Below are 22201 nucleotides of genomic sequence, written 5' to 3'. Positions count from 1 at the left end.
CAGGCACACTTCAAGGTTACCAAGTCTAACAAGGCAGGCAGAGCCCACAGTCTACTCGGAGAAGTTTACTTCTACAAAGCCTACCCGGAAGACTTGTTTTACACTTAGGATTATTTTGAATATGTAATTTTAGTATGTACGATATATTTAGGGTTTCTAGAAGGAATGACAAGTGTCCTGAGGTGTCAAGCCTATAATAGGAATAATTAGGTCACACCTCAAGAAGAGTCGGAAAAACAGACGGCTGAATAGAATTGTACGGAAATAGCTTTCCCTTCAAGAAACCCTAAATCGATTACCTTTTGTATGATGAACATTATATGAATGGAAATTTTTTAAGTGAATCTTGATTGTGTTAGTTACCTTTTTATTTATTGTTCAGCAACTACCCTGTTTGTTATTGATTCCGCCTTTAACAAACTGTTATCTTTCTAAAAATAGCAACCCGTCATTAACTCCCTTGTTGACACATTTATCTGTGTGAGTTATGACTTGATTTTGTAAAGATCTACCTGAAATCGGGGACCTGACAATCCGATTCTTTCGTATGTTTATAAAGTATTGTATGGAAGTCTTTAAGACCGAAAATATGATCCGATTCAGTGATTCAACCCATACTCAGTGTTTTCTCCGACTGGGTGAACATACCCCTTTGGCAATACTGGCAAAATTTCGAACGGGGCACGGGGGTGGCGTCAGGGCATAATTATTGATCCTATTCTTTCGTATATTTATAAAATATTGTATGGAAGTCTCCAAGACCAAAATTCTGATCCGATTCAGTGGTTTGACCCATATTCAACTTTTTCTTCGACTCGGTGAACATACCCCTTTGGCAATACTGGCAAAATTTCGAACGAGTCGCGGGGTGGCGTCAGGGCATAATCATGATCCGATTCTTTCGTATGTTTATAAAATGTTATATGGAAGTCTCTAAGACCAAATTTCTGATCTGATTTAGTGGTTCGACCCATACTCAGTTTTTTCTCCAGCTCGGTAAACATACCCATTTGGAATTACTGGCAAATTTCGAACGGGGCCCAGGGTGCCGTCATGGCATAATTGTTGATCCGAATCTTTCGTATATTTATAAAATATTGTATAGAAGTCTTTAAGACCGAATTTCTGATCCGATTAAGTAGTTCGACCCATACCCAGTTTTTTCTCCGTCTCGGTGAACATACCCCTTTGGCAATACTAGAAAAATTCCGAACGGGGCCCGGGGTGGCGTCAGGGTTTAACTATTGATCCGATTCTTTCATATGTTAATAAAATATTGTATGGAAGTCTCCAAGACCGAATTTCTGATCCGATTCAGTGGTTCGACCCAGACTCAGTTTTTTCTCCGGCTCAGTGAACATACCACTTTGGCAATACTGGAAAAATTTTGAGCGGGGCCCGGGGTGGCGTCTGTGCATAATTACTGATTCAATTATTTCGTATGTTTATAAAATATTGTATGGAAGTCTCCAAGACCCAAATTCTGATCCGATTCAGTGGTTCGACCCATACTCAGTTTTTTCTCCAGCTCGGTGAACATACCCCTTGGCAATACTGGCAAAATTTCGAACGGGCCGCCGGGTGGTGTAAGGGCATAATTATTGATTCGATTCTTTCGTAGGGTAATAAAATATTGTATGGAAGTCTCCAAGACCGAATTTCTGATCCGATTCAGTAGTTCGGCCCATACTCAGTTTTTTCTCCGGCTCGGTTAACATACCCCTTTGGCAATACTGCCAATATTCCGAACGGGCCCCGGGGTGGCGACAAGGCATAATTAATGATCTGATTTTTTTTGTATGTTTATAAATTATTGTATGGAAGTCTTTAAGACCCAAAATTCTGATCCGATTCAGTGGTTTGACCCATATTCAACTTTTTCTCCGACTCGGTGAACATACCCCTTTGGCAATACTGGCAAAATTTAGAACAAGTCGCGGGGTGGCGTCAGGGCATAATCATGATCCGATTCTTTCGTATGTTTATAAAATGTTATATGGAAGTCTCCAAGACCAAATTTCTGATCTGATTTAGTGGTTCGACCCACACTCAGTTTTTTCTCCGGCTCGGAGAACATACCCCTTTGGAAATACTGGCAAAATTCGAATGGGAACCGGGGTGGCATTAGGGCATAATTATTGATCGTATTCTTTCATATGTTTATAAAAATGTATGGAAGTCTCCTAGACCGAATTTCTGATCTGATTCAGTGATTCGACCCATACTCAGTTTTTTTCCGGCTCGGTGAACATACCCCTTTGGCAATACTGGCAAAATTTCGAACGAGGCCCGGGGTGGCGTCATGGTATAATTGTTGATCCAATTCTTTCGTATGTTTATAAAATATTGTATGAAAGTCTACGAGACCGAATTTCTGATCCGATTCAGTGGTTCGACCCATACTCGGTTTTTTCTCCGACTCAGTGAACATACATACCCCTTTGAAAATACTGGCAAAATTTCGAACGGAGCCCGGGGTGGCGTCAGGGCATAATTACAGATCCGATCCTTTCGTATGTTTATAAAATATATTATGGAAGTCTCCAAGGCCGAAATTCTGATCCGATTCAATGGTTCGACCCATACTCAGTTTTTTCTCCAACTCCGTGAACATACCCCTTAGGCAATACTAGCAAAATTTTGAACTGGCCGCAGGGTGGTGTCAATGCATAATTATTGATTCGATTATTTCGTAGGGTAATAAAATATTGTATGGAAGTCTCCAAGACCGAATTTTAGATCCGATTCAGTGGTTCGACCAATACTCAGTTTTTTCTCCGGCACGCTGAACATAACCCTTTGGCAATACTGGCAAAATTTCAAATAGGCCCCGGGGTGGCGTCAGGGCATAATTATTGATCCGATTCTTTCGTATGTTTACAAAATGTTGTACGGAAGTCTGCAAGACCGAATTTCTGATCCGTTTTGGTGGTTCGAACCAAACTCAGTTTTTCTCAGGCTCGGTGAACATACCGCTTTGGCAATACTCGAAAAAATTTCGAACGGGCCGCGGGGTGGCGTCAGGGCATAATTATTGATCTGAATCTTTCGTAGGGTTATAAAATACTGTATGGAAGTCTCTAGGACCGAATTTATGATCTGATTCTGTAGTTCGACTCATACTAAGTTTTTCTCCGGTTCGGTGAACAAACCCCTTTGGCAATACTAGCAAAATTTTGAACGGGGCCCCGGGATGGGTGGCAGGGCATAATTATTGACTCGATTTTTTATAAAATATTTTATGGAGGAAGTATCCTAGACCGAATTTCTGATTCGATTCAGCGGTTAGACACATACTCAGTTTTTTCTCCGGCTCGGTGAACATATCCCGTTGGCAATACTGGAAAAATCTGAACGGGCCAAGGGTGGCACCAGGGCATAATTATTGATCCGATTCTTTCGTATGTTTATAAAATATAGTATGGAAATCTCCAAGAACGAATTTCTGATCCGATTTAGTGGTTCGACCCATACTCAGTTTTTCTCCGGCTCGGTGAACATACCCCTTTGGTAATACTGGCAAATTTTCGAACGGGCCCCGGGGTGGCGTTAGGGCATAATTATTGATCCGATTCTTTCGTATGTTAATAAAATATTGTTTGGAAATCTCCAAGACTGAATTTCTGATCCGATTTAGTGGTTCGATCCATACTCTGTTTTTTCTCCGTCTCGGTGAACATTCCCCTTTGGCAATACTGGTAAAATTTCGAACGGGCCGCAAGGTGGCGTCAGGGCTTAATTACCGATTCGATTATTTCGTAAGGTAATAAAATATTGTATGGAAGTCTTCAAGACCGAATTTATGATCCGATTCAGTGGTTCAACCCATACGCAGTTTTTCTCCGGCTCGGTGAACATACACCTTTGGCAATACTGGCAAAATTTCGAATGGGGCCCGGGGCGGCGTCAGGGCATAAATAATGATTCGATCCTTTCGTATGTTTATTAAATATTGTATGGTAGTCTCCAAGACCGAATTTCAGATCCGATTCAGTGGTTCGACCAATACTTAGTTTTTTCTCCGGCTCGGTGAACATAACCCTTTGGCAATGCTGGAAAAATTTTGAACGACCCCGGGGTGGCTTCAGGGCATAATTATTGTTCCGATTCTTTCGTATGTTTATAAAATGTTGTATGGAAGTCTGCAAGACCGAATTTCTGATCCGATTTAGTGGTTTGGTGCATGATGCCAGTAGTTCTCGTGTTTATTGTGTCTGTAATCGTTACTTTGTTCTTATCTTGTTGAACGTGTTAGTTGACATTTTGTATTTGGCGAACTTGTTTAGTAGCGAAGTTAGGGACAACTTCGCCTAGTATGTTAGGCGAAGTTGTCACACTATATAACCTAACTTCAGCTACCATTATACTATACTTTTGGCTGTTGAGTTTTTGTAACATGGTTGTTACTTGTTTGGTTCTTTTGGTTCTCTACTTTGTAATACAACAAGTGCTCGTTTGTTTTTACGTGTTTGTGTGTCATTTACGTATTACTCGTGTACACACTCGTATCATATACGTAGGGGATTCCGCACCCTCGTGTTACGAGATACTCCTTTGTAGATCCGGATGGGAACCTACAATTGGTATCAGAGCATTTGCTCGTGATTGTGTGGTTCGGGATTATCACACGAGTGTTAAATTGTACCGTTAGACTTTTCACGGAATCGTTTTACGTTGAAACACCATTCTTTTGTTCGTTTCTCAACAATACACCTCAATCGCTCCTTCCTGTTACTACCACAACATTCGAGATCAAAGAATCAGACTGCAAATCAAAGCCGTTCTTCCAGCGAAGTTGCCGTCATATTGAACTAGGGTTTAAGCGAAGATATAACAAGTCAGCGAAGTTACCAACAACGAATTTAGCAACAGCGAAGTTATCCTAACTTCGCCAACTACTATTCACAAAACGCAGTTTGGTAACTTTTAGAGTTCATTTTGGGTAAGAATGACTTCGATAAACATCACCGAACTGGTAAAGATGGAAGTTGAAGCTGGTTCAGCAACTAAAGCTCCAAAACTACTTAAAGGAACTGATTTTGTTGCGTGGAAAGATAGGTTTGAGTAGTATGTGAAATATCAAGTTGCAAAAATGTGGGTCTGCATTCAAGATGGGTACATTCTACCGACTACTGAGTTCGAAGGCCGTGAGCAACTTAAGAAATATAATAAGATGGAGGATGATGAGAAGAAAATGTACGAAGCAGAAAGTAAAGCACTAGCAGCCATAACCATGGCACTACCTCAAGAGATTCTACATACTTTCAAAAACTACAAAACTTCTAGAGAATTGTGGGAAGCACTAGAGAATCTCTATGAAGAAAATGTTGGAATTTGAAATTCAAAGTCAAAACTGTTGAAAACTCAATTCTCGGTGTTCAAGTACTTTAATAATGAATCACTTGATGACATCATCACAAGATACTATCACCTGATGACAGAATTGAACAACTACACTATAAAGTACATAGAGACAAAAATTGTGGAAAAACTACTAGATGCTCTACCACCCAAATGGGAAATATACACAGTCTTGATCAGAGATGATAAAGATTATGAAACCTTTGAATTGGAAATGGTGGTCAATAAGTTACGTAATTATGAGCTTAATATGATAAGGAAAGAGACTCCTAATGATTAGGTTCAGGATCCAGGAATGTATGGTGCAAATGGGTCTCCAAACTCAAGCTCTAAATTAGAATCGACTGTGTATTAGTCAGGAGGCGAACCAAACTCTACTCAAGATGGTCATGTAGTGATGAATATGGATGGAGACATATGCTTTGTAGCGGGTGGAAGTAGTTCGTCAAAACCTCAGTCCTCAGCTGGTAACTCCTCAGCCAGTGCTTCTAGCAGAACTACTCACAGATGCCTATGAGTGTGAAATTAGCTGAACAACAATTTGCTCTTTATGCCTCTTTCATTGCCTCTTATGAGAATTACATCAAAGGAAATATAGTCGACCATGCAACCTTGGATGAGGACTATGATCAGATAGATGCCGATGACATGGAAGAAATGGATCTGCAGTGGCAAATGGAAATGATTGTAAGAAGGGTGAAAAGGTTTATGAAGAAGACTAAAAGAAAGTTCGTTGGTGAGAGACCGGGGTTCGACAAATAAAAGGTTCGCTGCTACAACTGTCAACAAAATGGACACTTTGCAAGAGAGTGTACAAATGAAAGAGTTGAACGAAGTCAGATTAGGCCTACTCAACAGAATGGAAGTGGAAATGAAATCAAGGCCATGGTGTCTCAACAGAATGGTGGGTATAATTGGAATATACAAGTTGAGGAGGTGATTGAACAAGCGAATCTAGTGAATATCGAGACTGTAAGATGTGAAAAAGAACCAGTGGAGAATCAAGCGTACATGGCAGAAGTGAATGATCAGCTCTCAGAGGTATGCTATGAAACTCAATGTGAACAATGTGAGAAACTATCTGATCAACTGAAAGCTTTAATCGATCAGTTTGTTAGTTTGGATAAAGAATTAAAAAATGTTAAAAGAGGAACATCATTATTCTAAAACTAAAGAAAATAGCTATTCGGTAAAAATAAAAGCTAGTGAAAAAGACATAAGAAGCCTTAAGGCCACCCTAGCTGAAAAGATACAAGTCATTGATCTTAGCTATGAAGTTGTAGAAGAAAAGACCAAACTGATAGCTGAAAAGGATAAACAGATAGCCGATTACCAGGTGAAAGTGGTGGAACTGAATAGGAAGATTGAACAATTTAGGAATTCCTCGGTAATGCTTGATCATATACTGAGTGTTCAACGTTCCCCAATTAAAAAGGAGGGAATTGGATACACTGAAGTTCCACCACCATTCAATAATAATTATACTTATAATCCTAGAAATCAGCGATCTATTTGTGTTGAAGTTGATCAGACAGTCCCCATCAAAGTCTCTTCAAACAATACCGAGGTTAATGTGAGAGAAGTGGCTAAGACAAGTTCTAATGTCACAAGTCCTGGTTCAACAAATTCTGACTAGTCTTTTGAATCTGTTAAAATAAAAGATGAAGTTTTGTTATTCAAACGGGGGGGAGATTACAAGTTTGACGAAAAGAAATCCTCATTAAATCCATTTGTTCCTCCCTACGTGAGACAGACTGAAAGTAACACAACCTCATCGTCTACAACAACTTTTGATGCGAACGTTCAAAGGAACACAAATTGTTCTGACAAGAGTTGTTTTAGATGCAACAGGTTAGGACACCTTGTCAATGACTGTCCTTTTAAAAGGAGAAATTCTAGAAATGTGAGGCCAACTAAAATTGAGAATAATACCAACTTTAAACCCGATGCTGGTAATAATGCTAACGCATCCAACTTTAATCGTTGGAAAAATTCAAGATTTCAAAGAGACCAAACTCATTTTTTCCCAAGAAACCACAGATCAGGTAATTTTAAATTCAATAATGCTAGATGGCCTCAAAACCAGTTTCCTAGAAATCTTCCATTTAGATCGTATGGATTCATTCCTCAAAAGAACTTCAGACATCCAAGGAGTTGGATGCAGGATAACAGGTTTGACCAACCCAAGACCAGAAGGTCTTGGGTCCCCCGCTTCTAATTCATTTCTTTAATTGTGCAGGAACAGTCGAACAAGAATGTAATCAACATGTGGGTTGTAGACAGTGGTTGTTCCCGGCACATGACAGGTAACAAGAAATTGTTACGTGATTGGAAAACTGTTCAAGGAGGAAGGGTGAGTTTTGCAGGAGAAAGTGGAGGATGAATTACTGGAATTGGAACTGTTAATAATTGGAGAATTAAGTTAGAGAAGGTTAATTTCGTGGAAGAGTTAAAGCACAATCTCTTGAGTGTCTCTCAGATATGTGACAAAAAGTACACTGTACACTTTACAAAGGATGAGGCACTCGTACTTTATCCTGGTTTCAAGATCCCTGAAACCTGGATTGTGATGAAAGCTCCAAGGGAGAAGAACACATATGTAATGGATATGCGGTCAACTGAGATGACAACGGAGGAATCGTGTCTATTGTCAAAAGCAACGGAGTCTGAGTCGGAACTATGGCACTGAAGAACAGGTCATATCCATCTTCGAAAGATGAATTATATTGTGAAGAATGGGATGGTACTAAGGGTTCCTTTAAAAAGTTTCAACTTTGAAGATCAATGTTTGTCATGCAAGAAAGGAAAGAAGAACAAGAAACCACATCACTCCAAAAGGGTTAACTCAATTGTCACTATTCTGGATTTGCTTCACATGGATCTGTTCGGTCCCGTAAATGTCAAAAGTCTAGGTGGAACATCATATTGCTTGGTTGTGACTACTTATTACTCGCGTTACTCATGGGTCTATTTTCTTATGACAAACTGAAATTTTTTCTTGCTTTTTCAGACACTCATCGTGACTTGACTCAAATTTTCGGGACGAAAATTCTTTAACATGGGAATGATGTGACACTCGTCAATTTCAGGTTAACTCCGTTAACTCAAACTCCGTCAATTCAAACTTAAGATCACTTGATCTATAACGCACATCTCATTTCATTTAAAATAGAGTTTTAAATGACGCTTGACAATTACTACATGTGTAGTCTTTCGGGATTGCACCGAAACGCAAACGAGTTAATGCAAACCATTGGTGAATAAACGAAAAACATCCAAACAATAATTATGTGATAATTATGTGTTAGGCTTATGTGTTATTTGATAATATCATTTAGAACACTAACTCAAGATGCAAACAAGTTATTTTATGCTAGAAAAGAAATAATTAGAAGTTGAGGGGCCTAAGTGTAACATATTATTATTAATAATATTAATAAACCCTAACTCTCTTCCCTCTCCCTCACACCCGATCGGACCCCCCCCCCCCCTCCCCTCTCTTTGCGACGGCAGCCAACACCCACCACCATATCACCTTCGTTTGATCTTGTTCTTCATAATCGGAGCATCCCACACTCGTTTCTAAGCATCTCTCACGTTTCTCTTGGTTGTTTCTGTGTTTTTAAGGTATAAACATGAAACCCTAACTTTGTAAATTATGTGTTAAGTGTTTATGTGCTTGATTTTGATTAGAGGATGATTGATTATGCGTTGGTTATTGATTGTGATGATCATATGTGATTTTGAACGGTGAAAGAATGTTAAATCATTGATTATTTTAAAACCCTAGAGGGTTACTACTGATTTTTATGGTTAATGATGTTTATTGCGTGTTGGAGTTATGTCGTATGCTTAGGATGCATGTTGGACGATTGTTTGTGCTTGCTGAGTTTTGACAGCATAGATAGTTAAACTTGAACGACATGTAACTTGTTAAATATAAAAGCAAACTGAGCTATTTATAAGTCTAAAAGGTAGTACTCTGAGTCCAGTTTCCAGAAAACCCAACCACGCCTAATTTGGAGGTGTTTTGGTTGCTCAAACGATTTAAATGTGATTAAAGGTCAAAACTGGTACTGGACAGATTGTAAGTTATGTTTAGACAACTTTAACTAAATGTTAATGTGGAAATTGGTCGAGGTTGTTAACACTACAAGGTGCTATGTTGAGTCTAGTTTCTATAAAGTCCAAGTTTGTAATTTTTGGACGAGAAAAGGTTAACTTTTATTATTTTACAAAACTGAAGTGCAAATCGGAATTGTGAGACCTGCTGTTAGGTTGTTTTGTAATTAACATATCTCATGAACTACAAGACCAAATGGGTTGGTTCTACTTCTGGAAGTTAACATGTTGAGTTAAGAACCTAACCCAATTGGTCTTGCATTAGTTGGATTTTTCATTTAACGGGAATAACAAATAATTGAGATGCTATGATCTGTATGCTTTTGTGACGATTTTTGGTGAATTAATTGAGATGCTATGATCTGTTGAATAGAGTAATCTTTCAAGTAGAATTATGTCTTGATGAAACTAGCTGCTGAACTTTGTGAAAATACATGAAACGTGCTAATTGCTAGATAATTGTTATGTTTTGACCTAATTGCCCTTGCGGGGAATAATTGCTAGAAATGTACACTATTAATACTTGACACGTAAATAGTTGTTCACACATGTAAAGTATCACAAAAGTATTTGTTAAGTCACACACGATTCACAAACGAAACACGAAACGTATCTTGTGCATAGGTATTATGTGCCGAGTCTAGAGACTCGATAATAGTTCCAACACTTAGAAAATCTCCTTGTTGTTTTAGAACGCTAGTGAGGGTTTTCTGTGACGCGCATCACTTGGGTGACTTGTTTTTGGAATTCTTCGCAAACAGTGAGTTTCACGTTCCCCTTTTAACTCTTTTAAACGCTTTTCACTTGGGGGAGAATACATACTCCGAAACGCTTTTAGATTTTGTTATTTGTTATATATCACTTGTAAAGGATAAGTGGCAAACGAAATAACTGAAGTCCTTCACACATCGAACCGTTTAGTATTGGATAATAGCGAGTCACTGTTGAGTAATACTACTGGGTTTGACAAACCCCACCCAACGCTAAGCTCGACTGGAGGTCGAGTGGGTGTAATTTTGGCTAACACATTACCATGGTTGGGATAGACCTGGTGGCAAGGCACATGATAAACAGTCAGCTTCGGTATCGAACACTTAGTAATACTTGCTTTATAGGCTAGGTACCTATAGATATATAATTGATTTAACATTATCTGGTAACGCAAAACGTAAAACGCAAAACGCAAAACGCAACCGTAAACGCTTTATTGATATAAACTTGTGAACTCACCAACCCCGTGTTGACACTTTTAGTATGTTATTCTCAGGTAGCCGAGGCGGGCGCGCGGTATAGGATCATGCATTACTTTGAACGCTATTGTTTATGCAAACTTGTTTTAAACTATTATTATTTGGGTTTATAAGTCGTCCTGCGTGACGCAACTTTTGGTTAAAGATTTTACGCTTCCGCATTTATTTACACTTAAACGTTTTCGTGATTTGAAAACTTTATTTTTTGTTTGATTATAACTAATGATTCCGATCCTGTTAGTTCACACCATCTGACGGTAAAACTCCGTTAGTGGATTTTGAGGGTGTGACAGATTGGTATCAAAGCTATTGGTTATAGCGAACTAGAAATTGCATGCATACTAGACTATAACCGCAACGACCCATTAGTTATAATTATACGCACTGCATGTATATTTTGCTTAGTCTCTCGTTATCTTATCTCTTTACCTCATTAACTCATACGCGCGCATACACGACTTACCTGTAGGGATGTCGACGCTACCATCATCATCATCCGATCAGATGACTCATGCTCATGGAAAGGAACCGCAACTACCTACCTCATCACCTCTCCGAGTAGTCCCGGAACTAGAAGCCTCTGCCCCGAAGAGGTATAGCCTGTCTGGAGGCATGTACGACGACGACGTTAGCTGGGATTGGTACCCGAGTCTGATCAGACGTATGATTTATCGCGAACAAGTTCCCCCGCTACCCCACCCGAGTCGTCCTGCTTACCCCAACACTCTACCACCCATACCCGAACCCATAGAGCGGGTTCTCGCAGATGTTGTCTTTTTTTAGAGCGTGACGTGGGTTTTATACGCTCGGCGAGAGCGGACATTCCCGGATTGATAAGAGATGGAACCGAGGCTAGGGAAGAAATTTCCCGCCTGAAGACGAGTATGAAGGGAATGCAAGATGCTAGTGATCAGCAGATGAAGATTATGAGGAAAATGCAAGCAGAGATAATCGATTTGCAAGAGCAACTCCATGTGGCAAGGACCCGGACAGAGATAGCTCTAGAGCGTTGCGATGTCTTACAGATGCAAATTGCTCAGAATGCAGAAGAACCCGAGGAAGAACCTTAGGAAGAACCTGAGGAGGAACCCGAGGAAGATCCCGAGGAGGAACCTGAAGAGGAACCGGAGGAAGAACCGGCTGAGCCAGAGGCACACTCAGAGGTGTCCTCAGACGATGACATCTAAGGATGATAACACCTAGATGGAGGGGTTGTCTCCAGCCGAACTATTATTTTCTATGATTTTAAGGATTGGTTTTAAATACTTTGTAGCGAATACAATGGTTTAAATCATGAATTATTATTTGGATTATTATATGGTTGTGATGTGATGTTTGTTTCTTTTATTTTCTTTCTTACCCATCTTTTTATTACATGTATGGTGTGTTGCATATGAAACCGAGAATTCATGTCTAACATCTTATGCTGTGATTCTAGGAAATGGCTGGAAGAAACGCTGGACACGGCCGCGGTAACATCAACTTAACCGCAGCAGAACTTCAGACCTTATTGAATGATCATGCGGCGGCAGCTCTAGCCGCACATGTTCAGAATCAAGCCGGAGGTCCAACTGGAACTTGTACTTTCAAGAACAACCTGGATTGCAAGCCCAATTCATTTAAGGGCACTGAGGGAGCCATAGGTTTCCTGCGTTGGGCTAAGAAGGCCGAATCAGCTTTTGAGATGTGTAACTGTCCACCTGCCAGTAGGGTCAAATTTGCTGCTGGAACACTGGAGGATTCTGCTCTCACTTGGTGGAATTCCAATGTGCAAATTCTTGGATTAGAATTGGCAAACGCTATGAACTAGGAAGAGTTCAAGAATATGATGCGAGAGGAATATTGTCCTACAGAGGAAATCGCGAAGTTGGAATCTGAGTTTTGGTCATTGAAAATGGTGGGTTCCGAGATTGAAGCCTGCACCACTCGTTCTCACGAGCTAGCAGTAATGTGTCCACGGATGGTAGACCCGCCAAGTAAGAGGATCGAGATGTACATCGATGGGTTGGTACCGCAAATTCAGGGTATGGTGACGTCTCTTAACCGGCTACAATTCAACAAGCGATCCGGTTAGCTCACAAACTGACGGATCAGGCAGTGACCCAAGGTGCATTACCACCTAGAGGTTCGACCTCTAAAACCCGTGACAACCCGAGCACTGACAACAACAGCAACAACAACCCGAGTAATGGAAAGAGGAAATTTGAAAACACCAGGTCCTCATCATCGAACCCCCCACAGCAACAACACTACCGAAAGCCTGAACTCGCCAGGAGCTTCAATAATCAAGGTCCCAACAACAACAACGGTGGCGGGCAGGGTTGAGCGGCTATGCTGGGAAACACCCGAAATGCAACAGGTGCAACTATCACCATGCTGGCCCGTGTGACCGTGTCAAGTGTCTGAGATGCGGAAAAATGGGCCATCAGGCCAAGGAATGTAGGGGAGACCTAGCGGCAAAGGGTGCTCCTAAACCACCCATGGCGACTAAAGGGTGTTTCGAGTGTGGTCAAGAGGGTCATTTCAGGAAGGATTGCCCCAAGCTAAAGCAGAATGAGAACAATGGAGGCAGCAGCAGTGGCGGAAGCAATGGTAAAGGTAGTGCTTTCGTCATTGGGTCGGGCCAAGCCCGCAGCGACCCGTATGTGGTGACCGGTAAGTTTCCTGTGAACGACTGTTTTGCTTCTGTTTTGTTTGACACTGGAGCTGATAGGAGTTTTGTGTCGAAAGCCTTTAGTAAACTCTTAGACTTAATTCCAACCCGTTAGATGCTAAGTTTCCTGTTGAATTAGCTGACGGTAAGTCTATAGAAACAACTCACGTACTTGCGGATGTAAGTTGAAACTGCCGGGTCGTATTTTTGATATCGACCTTATACCTTTTACACTTGGTAGTTTCGATGTCGTTGTCGGCATGGACTGGTTATCCGAGAACCGAGCGGAGATTATATGTCACGACAAGATAGTCCACATCACTACCCCTTCCGACGAGATCATTTCGATCCAGGGCGAGAAAAGCGGCATGACAACCAGCGTCATCACCCTCATGAAGGCGCAGAAATATCTAAGAAAGGGTCATCCGCCAGTCTTAGCCCATATTGTCGAGAAACCTGCGGAGGAGAAGCAAATCGAAGACATACCGATTGTGCGAGATTTTCCGGAAGTCTTCCCGGAGGATTTTCCTGGACTTCCTCCTATTCGACAAGTCGAGTTCCAAATTGAGTTGACCCCCAGTGCAGCACCCATAGCACGAGCCCCGTATCGGCTCACACCGGCAGAGCTTCAGGAGTTGTCCACTCAATTGCAAGATTTGTTGGATAAAGGTTTTATCCGACCTAGCTCATCACCATGGGGAGCCCCTGTCTTATTTGTTCGAAAGAAGGACGGGACTTTCCGCATGTGTATCGACTACCGAGAACTGAACAAGGTGACGATCAAGAACCGTTATCCCTTACCTCGAATTGATGATCTGTTCGACCAACTACAAGGATCGATTTACTACTCGAAGATCGATCTGAGATCTGGTTAACATCAATTAAGAGTGCGCGAAGAAGATATTTCAAAGACGACTTTCAGAACTCGGTATGGTCACTACGAGTTTTCGGTTATGCCTTTTGGCATAACCAACGCACCAGCCGTATTTATGGATCTCATGAATCGAGTATGCAAGGCGTACCTCGACAAGTTTGTGATTGTCTTTATTGATGATATCCTCGTCTACTCCAAGAACAAGGCCGACCACGAAGAACACCTGAGATTGATCTTAGAACTACTGAAGAAGGAACAACTGTACGCTAAACTCTCGAAATGCGAATTTTGGCTTCGCGAGGTTCACTTCTTAGGACATGTGATCAATGAGAATGGTATCCATGTCGATCCCGGCAAGGTAGAGGCCATCAAAAACTGGGAAGCACCTAAGACCCCGACTGAGGTGTGACAATTCCTAGGATTGGCTGGCTACTACCGACGTTTCATCGAGGGATTTTCAAAGATTGCTCAACCCCTCACCGCTTTGACTCACAAGGGTATTAAGTACAATTGGGGTGACGCGCAAGAATCCGCTTTTCAACTGTTGAAAACCAAACTCTGTAGCACCCCAATTCTAGCCCTTCCCGAGGGAACAGAAAATTTTGAGGTACATTGTGACGCATCGATACAAGGTCTCGGTTGCGTGCTGATGCAACTCGAGAAGGTTATAGCCTATGCCTCTCGACAACTACGGATTCAAGAGAAGAACTACACGACCCATGACTTGGAACTCGGAGCTGTGGTGTTTGCTCTTAAGATATGGAGGCATTACTTGTACGGTACCAAGTTTACCATTTACACCGACCACAAGAGTCTCCAACATATCTACGATCAGAAAGAGCTGAACATGCGACAGCGTCGTTGGGTCGAGCTGCTTAAGGATTATGATTGTGCCATCAAGTACCACCCTGGCAAGGCCAATGTAGTGGCCGACGCTCTCAGCAGAAAAGAAACCGTTAAACCTAGACGAGTGCGAGCATTACAACTTACGATTCACGCTAATTTACCCGATCAGATTCGCGATGCACAACTCGAAGCCTTGAAGGATGATAATCTTCCATCAGAACTCATGCGGGGCATGAACAAGCAGCTTGAAACCAAATCGGACGGGGTCCGATATTTCGAAAACCAAATCGGACGGGGTCCCATGATACGGAGAGTTGAGAACTCTAGTGATGGACGAAGCACACAAGTCACGATATTCCATCCACCCTGGCTCAGATAAAATGTACCATGACCTGAAGACACTTTACTGGTGGCCGAACATGAAAGCCGACATTGCCACCTACGTGAGCAAATGCTTGACTTGTGCAAGAGTCAAAATAGAATATCAAAAACCATCTGGTCTGCTACAGCAACCGGAACTTCCAACGTGAAAATGGGAACACATCTCAATAGATTTAATCACGGGATTACCCAAAACACCGACGGGATGCGATACCATCTGGGTGATCGTTGACCGGTTGACTAAGTCTGCACACTTCTTAGCAATCAAGGAATCGGACAAAATGGAAAGACTGACTCGCATCTACATTAAAGAAGTAGTATCTAGACACGGAGTGCCTGTCTCAATCATTTCTGATCGAGATTCCCGTTTCACTTCGCACTTATGGAAGTCACTACAAAGCGCACTAGGCACCCGCCTTGATATAAGCACAGCCTACCATCCTCAGACGGATGGGCAAAGTGAGCGCACCATTCAGACCTTGGAGGACATGTTGCGTGCATGCGTGTTGGATTTCGGAAAAAGTTGGGAACCTCACTTACCTTTGGTAGAGTTTTCGTATAATAACAGCTACCACGCAAGCATTAAGCCAGCGCCGTTTGAAGCGTTGTACGGACGGAAGTGTCGATCACCTCTCTGCTGGGCAGAGGTGGGTGATAGCCAAATCACTGGTCCAGAACTAGTACTTGAAACCTCTGAAAAGATTGTTCAAATCCGAAACCGTATGGCAGCAGAACGAGATCGCCAAAAGAGTTACGCCGACAAGCGTCGAAAGCCTCTTGAATTTCAAGTGAACGACCAAGTATTACTCAAAGTCTCACCTTGGAAAGGTGTGGTTCGCTTCGGGAAGCGAAACAAACTCAACCCACGATACGTTGGTCCCTACCGGATAACTGAGCGCATTGGTCCGGTGGCGTACCGACTGGATTTACCAACAGAACTCAGTAGCGTACACAATGTATTCCATGTATCCAACTTGAAGAAATGTCTATCCGATGAAACCCAAGCAGTCCCTTTGGACGAATTGCAAGTTGATGAACAACTACGCTTCATTGAAGAACCAGTCGATGTTTTGGGTTGGGAAACCAAAATACTCAAGCATAGCAAGATTCCAATCGTTAAGGTTCGTTGGAACTCGAGACGTGGACCGGAGTTCACGTGGGAACGCGAGGATCAAATGATGAAAAAGTATCCTCACCTTTTTGAAGGGTTGACCAAACACAGAAAATCGCGAAACCCGTCAAACCGTCAGAAATCACCAGAGGTATAAATTAAATTTCGGAACGAAATTTCTTTCTACTAGGGGATGATATGATAAACTGAAATTTTTTCTTGCTTTTTCAGACACTCATCGCGACTTGACTCAAATTTTCGGGACGAAAATTCTTTAACATGGGAATGATGTGACACTCGTCAATTTCAGGTTAACTCCGTTAACTCAAACTCCGTCAATACAAACTTAATATCACTTGATCTATAACGCACATCTCATTTCATTTAAACTAGAGTTTTAAATGACGCTTGACAATTACTACATGTGTAGTCTTTCGGGATTGCACCGAAACGCAAACGAGTTGACGCAAACCATTGGTGAATAAACGAAAAACATCCAAACAATAATTATGTGATAATTATGTGTTAGGCTTATGTGTTATTTGATAATATCATTTAGAACACTAACTCAAGATGCAAACAAGTTATTTTATGCTAGAAAAGAAATAATTAGAAGTTGAGGGGCCTTAGTGTAACATATTATTATTAATAATATTAATAAACCCTAACTCTCTTCCCTCTCCCTCACACCCGATCGGACCCCCCCCCCCTCCCCTCTCTTTGCGACGGCAGCCAACACCCACCACCATATCACCTTCGTTTGATCTTGTTCTTCATAATCGGAGCATCCCACACTCGTTTCTAAGCATCTCTCACGTTTCTCTTGGTTGTTTCTGCGTTTTTAAGGTATAAACATGAAACCCTAACTTTGTAAATTATGTGTTAAGTGTTTATGTGCTTGATTTTGATTAGAGGATGATTGATTATGCGTTGGTTATTGATTGTGATGATCATATGTGATTTTGAACGGTGAAAGAATGTTAAATCATTGATTATTTGAAAACCCTAGAGGGTTACTACTGATTTTTATGGTTAATGATGTTTATTGCGTGTTGGAGTTATGTCGTATGCTTAGGATGCATGTTGGACGATTGTTTGTGCTTGCTGAGTTTTGACAGCATAGATAGTTAAACTTGAACGACATGTAACTTGTTAAATATAAAAGCAAACTGAGCTATTTATGAGTCTAAAAGGTAGTACTCTGAGTCCAGTTTCCAGAAAACCCAACCACGCCTAATTTGGAGGTGTTTTGGTTGCTCAAACGATTTAAATGTGATTAAAGGTCAAAACTGGTACTGGACAGATTGTAAGTTATGTTTAGACAACTTTGACTAAATGTTAATGTGGAAATTGGTCGAGGTTGTTAACACTACAAGGTGCTATGTTGAGTCTAGTTTCTATAAAGTCCATGTTTGTAATTTTTGGACGAGAAAAGGTTAACTTTTATTATTTTACAAAACTAAAGTGCAAATCGGAATTGTGAGACCTGCTGTTAGGTTGTTTTGTAATTAACATATCTCATGAACTACAAGACCAAATGGGTTGGTTCTACTTCTGGAAGTTAAAATGTTGAGTTAAGAACCTAACCCAATTGGTCTTGCATTAGTTGGACTTTTCATTTAACGGGAAAAACAAATAACATTCTGTTGCGCATGATTTTGACTGCTGTGAGTTTGCTGTAATGTTTTGATCATTGTGAGAAATCTATGTGGAATAAAAATTCAATAAAATATGTTCTGGAAACCTAACTCATGTATTCTTTTGTGACGATTTTTGGTGAATTAATTGAGATTCTATGATCTGTTGAATAGAGTAATCTTTCAAGTAGAATTCTGTCTTGATGAAACTAGCTGCTGAACTTTGTGAAAATACATGAAACGTGCTAATTGCTAGATAATTGTTATGTTTTGACCTAATTGCCCTTGCGGGGAATAATTGCTAGAAATGTACACTATTAATACTTGACACGTAAATAGTTGTTCACACATGTAAAGTATCACAAACGTATTTGTTAAGTCACACACGATTCACAAACGAAACACGAAACGTATCTTGTGCATAGGTATTATGTGCCGAGTCTAGAGACTCGATAATAGTTCCATAACTTAGAAAATCTCCTTGTTGTTTTAGAACGCTAGTGAGGGTTTTCTTTGACGCGCATCACTTGGGTGACTTGTTTTTGGAATTCTTCGCAAACAGTGAGTTTCACGTTCCCCTTTTAACTCTTTTAAACGCTTTTCACTTGGGGGAGAATACATACTCCGAAACGCTTTTAGATTTTGTTATTTGTTATATATCACTTGTAAAGGCTAAGTGGCAAACGAAATAACTGAAGTCCTTCACACATCGAACCGTTTAGTATTGGATAATAGCGAGTCACTGTTGAGTAGTACTACTGGGTTTGACAAACCCCACCCAACGCTAAGCTCGACTGGAGGTCGAGTGGGTGTAATTTTGGCTAACACATTACCATGGTCGGGATAGACCTGGTGGCAAGGCACATGATAAACAGTCAGCTTCGGTGTCGAACACTTAGTAATACTTGCTTTATAGGCTAGCTACCTATAGATATATAATTGATTTAACATTATCTGGTAACGCAAAACGCAAACGTAAACGCTTTATTGATATAAACTTGTGAACTCACCAACCCCGTGTTGAAACTTTTAGTATGTTATTCTCAGGTAGCCGAGGCGGGTGCGCGGTATAGGATCATGCATTACTTTGAACGCTATTGTTTATCCAAACTTGTTTTAAACTATTATTATTTGGGTTTATAAGTCGTCCTGCGTGACGCAACTTTTGGTTAAAGGTTTTACGCTTCCGCATTTATTTACACTTAAACGTTTTCGTGGTTTGAAAACTTTATTTATGGTTTGATTATAACTAATGATTCCGATCCTGTTAGTTCACACCCTCTGACGGTAAAACTCTGTTAGTGGATTTTGAAGGTGTGACATTTCTGAAGACAAAAGATGAAACAGTTCAGTTGGTAATTAATTTGATTACCAAAGTGGAAAATATTGTTGGGGGAATGGTCAAGTTCATCTGAAGTGACAAAGGCACAGAATTCAAGAACTATCAAATGGAGATGTTTTGTTTGCAGAAAGGGATTGAACATCAGTTTAGCACACCATATACTCTGAAACAAAATGGGTAGCTGAAGGGAAGAACAGAACTCTAATCGAAGGCGCCAGGACTATGCTCGTAGATGCTAAACTTCCCGTGGTGTTCTGGGCTGAGGCTGTTGCCACAGCCTGCTATATCCTTAATCGTGTTTTAACTGTTAAAAGATTAAATAAACTTGTTATGAAATAATGCATGGTAGAAAGCCTAATCAAAAAGGTCTTGAACCTTAAGGGTCCCCATGTTCGATTTTAAAAACTAACTCAAAATTTGGTGAAAAAGCTGACGAAGGTATTCTCGTGGGCTACGTTGTTGGGACTCCCAATAGAAGAGTCTTTATTTTATCGAACAACAGGTTTGAGGTGGTCTTTAACACTGACATTACAAGTTACAAACCACCAAAGCCTAGCATGGGGCCAGCAGAGGCCTTCGACTATGATAAGTTATTTAAATCTTTTAATGTGCCCTACTGGGATTTTGCAGACACAGGTGAAAGAATGGCCACTCAGATGCTATTCGATGAAGAAGAGACCATCATGCACTATCCGGAATGTAGTGAAAACCAATATTCCACTCATAATGTTGTTGAATCGCCTGCTGCCTCAAATGATGATGACTTTTTCAATCCGTTTCACACTTAACAAAACTCCGATGAAATTTCTTCGAATCTTGAAACAGACTTACAAGTGGGTCCCGTTCAAACTACTAGGATCCACAAGAATCATCTCCTGGAGAACGTGATCTGGATCCTTCTGATGGTGTGCGAACCAGAAGAAGCGTGGAGGAAAACACATGTGTGTATGCAAGCATTAAAGACACTGGTATTTTGAATGAATGCTTGTATGCTTGCTACATCAGTCAGATTGAACCAAAAAACTATCAGATGGCATTAAAGGATAGCTCGTGGGTAGAAGCCATGCAAGAAGAACTGGCTTAGTTTGACAAAACGGAAGTATGGCGTTAGGTTGAGAAGCCAAGAGATGTGAATGCAATCGGTACGAAGTGGGTCTTCAAATGCAAGAGAGATGAGAAAGCAGTAATCATTCGTAACAAGGCAAGATTGGTTGTCAAAGGGTTTAACAAACAAGAAGGGACTGACTATAATGAAGTGTTTGCTCCTGTGGCAAGATTGGAGGCAATTCGACTGTTCCTGGCTTTTGTTGCACACAAAGAGATGAAAGTGTTTCAGTTGGATGTTAAAAGTGCGTTTCTAAATGGAAAAGTCGATGAAGTAGTATATGTCGAGCAAACTCCGGGCTTCCCTGACCCAGACTTTTCTGATCATGTGTACAAGCTCAGCAAAGCATTATATGGCCTACATCGGGCCCCACGAGCTTGGTACGCAACTCTGTCAGATTATGCGTCAGGAGTTTGAAGCAGTCATGAAGAAAAGGTTTGAGATGAGCGCCATGGGTGAATTAACTTTCTTTTTGGGTTTACAGGTAGATCAGAAGAAGGATGGCATGTTCATTCATCAGACTAAATATGTTCACGATGTGCTCAAGCATTTTAAGATGGACGATTCCACCCCATTTGACACTCCAATCTGTGTCAACCACAAACTAGGTGCTGATTTCGAAAGTGATGAAGATGTGGATCCCACTCAGTTTCGAGCTATTATAGGTTCTTTGATGTATTTTACTGCCACTAGACCTGACATTATGTTTGTAGTTTGTCTTTGTGCTCGTTTTCAGGAAAACCCAAAGGAATCGCACATGAAGTGAGTGAAGAGGATTTTGCGATATCTTAAAGGCAAGCCTAAGTTGGGTCTCTGGTATCCAAAAGGAGGAGAACTGGATCTGATAGCATACACTGACTCTGACTATGGAGGATGCAATCAGAACAGAAAGTCAACAACGGGTGGATGTCAGTTTCTTGGAGGAATATTGGTGTCATGGCAGTGCAAGAAGCAAACCTCTGTAGCCATATCCACCTGCGAAGCAGAATACATGGCAGGATCGAACTGTTGCTCCCAGGTTTTATGGATACAACAACAAATGCGCGATTATGGTCTAAATTTCATTCAAACTCCTATTTGCATTGATAACACTGTTGCGATCTCAGTAATTAACAATCCCGTTAAACATAGTAAAACTAAACATATTGACATTCGTCATCATTTCATACGGGATTGTGCTGAGAAGAAATTAATCATGCTTGAAAAGGTTGATTCACTGGATAATTTTGCCGATCTTTTTACAAAAGCGTTTGACCGATCCCATTTACAAAACCTTGTTGAGCTTAATGGGATGATCAATCCCGAGTAACCATGTTTTGTTTAATCTTCTTTGTTTAAAAAAAACATCACTATCGCTGAAACTTATGTCGGTAGCTTAAGTTTGAAGGACATATACTTGAATATGTTTGGTCCTTGCATCTACTTGTAGACTAAAAGGATAGACATTAACCTAATAACTGAAAGCAACCGGGGCGGTCTATGATGAGTTTTTATTCCTTTGCTGAAAATTATGTCGATT

Source organism: Bidens hawaiensis, unplaced genomic scaffold (assembly GCF_021521415.1).
Source record: "Bidens hawaiensis isolate Kalapana, Puna unplaced genomic scaffold, B.hawaiensis_p1.1 tig00004595_1, whole genome shotgun sequence".
NCBI classification, from domain to species: domain Eukaryota; kingdom Viridiplantae; phylum Streptophyta; class Magnoliopsida; order Asterales; family Asteraceae; genus Bidens; species Bidens hawaiensis.
The sequence above is the reverse complement of the archived record's forward strand: the minus strand, read 5'-3'. Positions refer to the sequence as shown.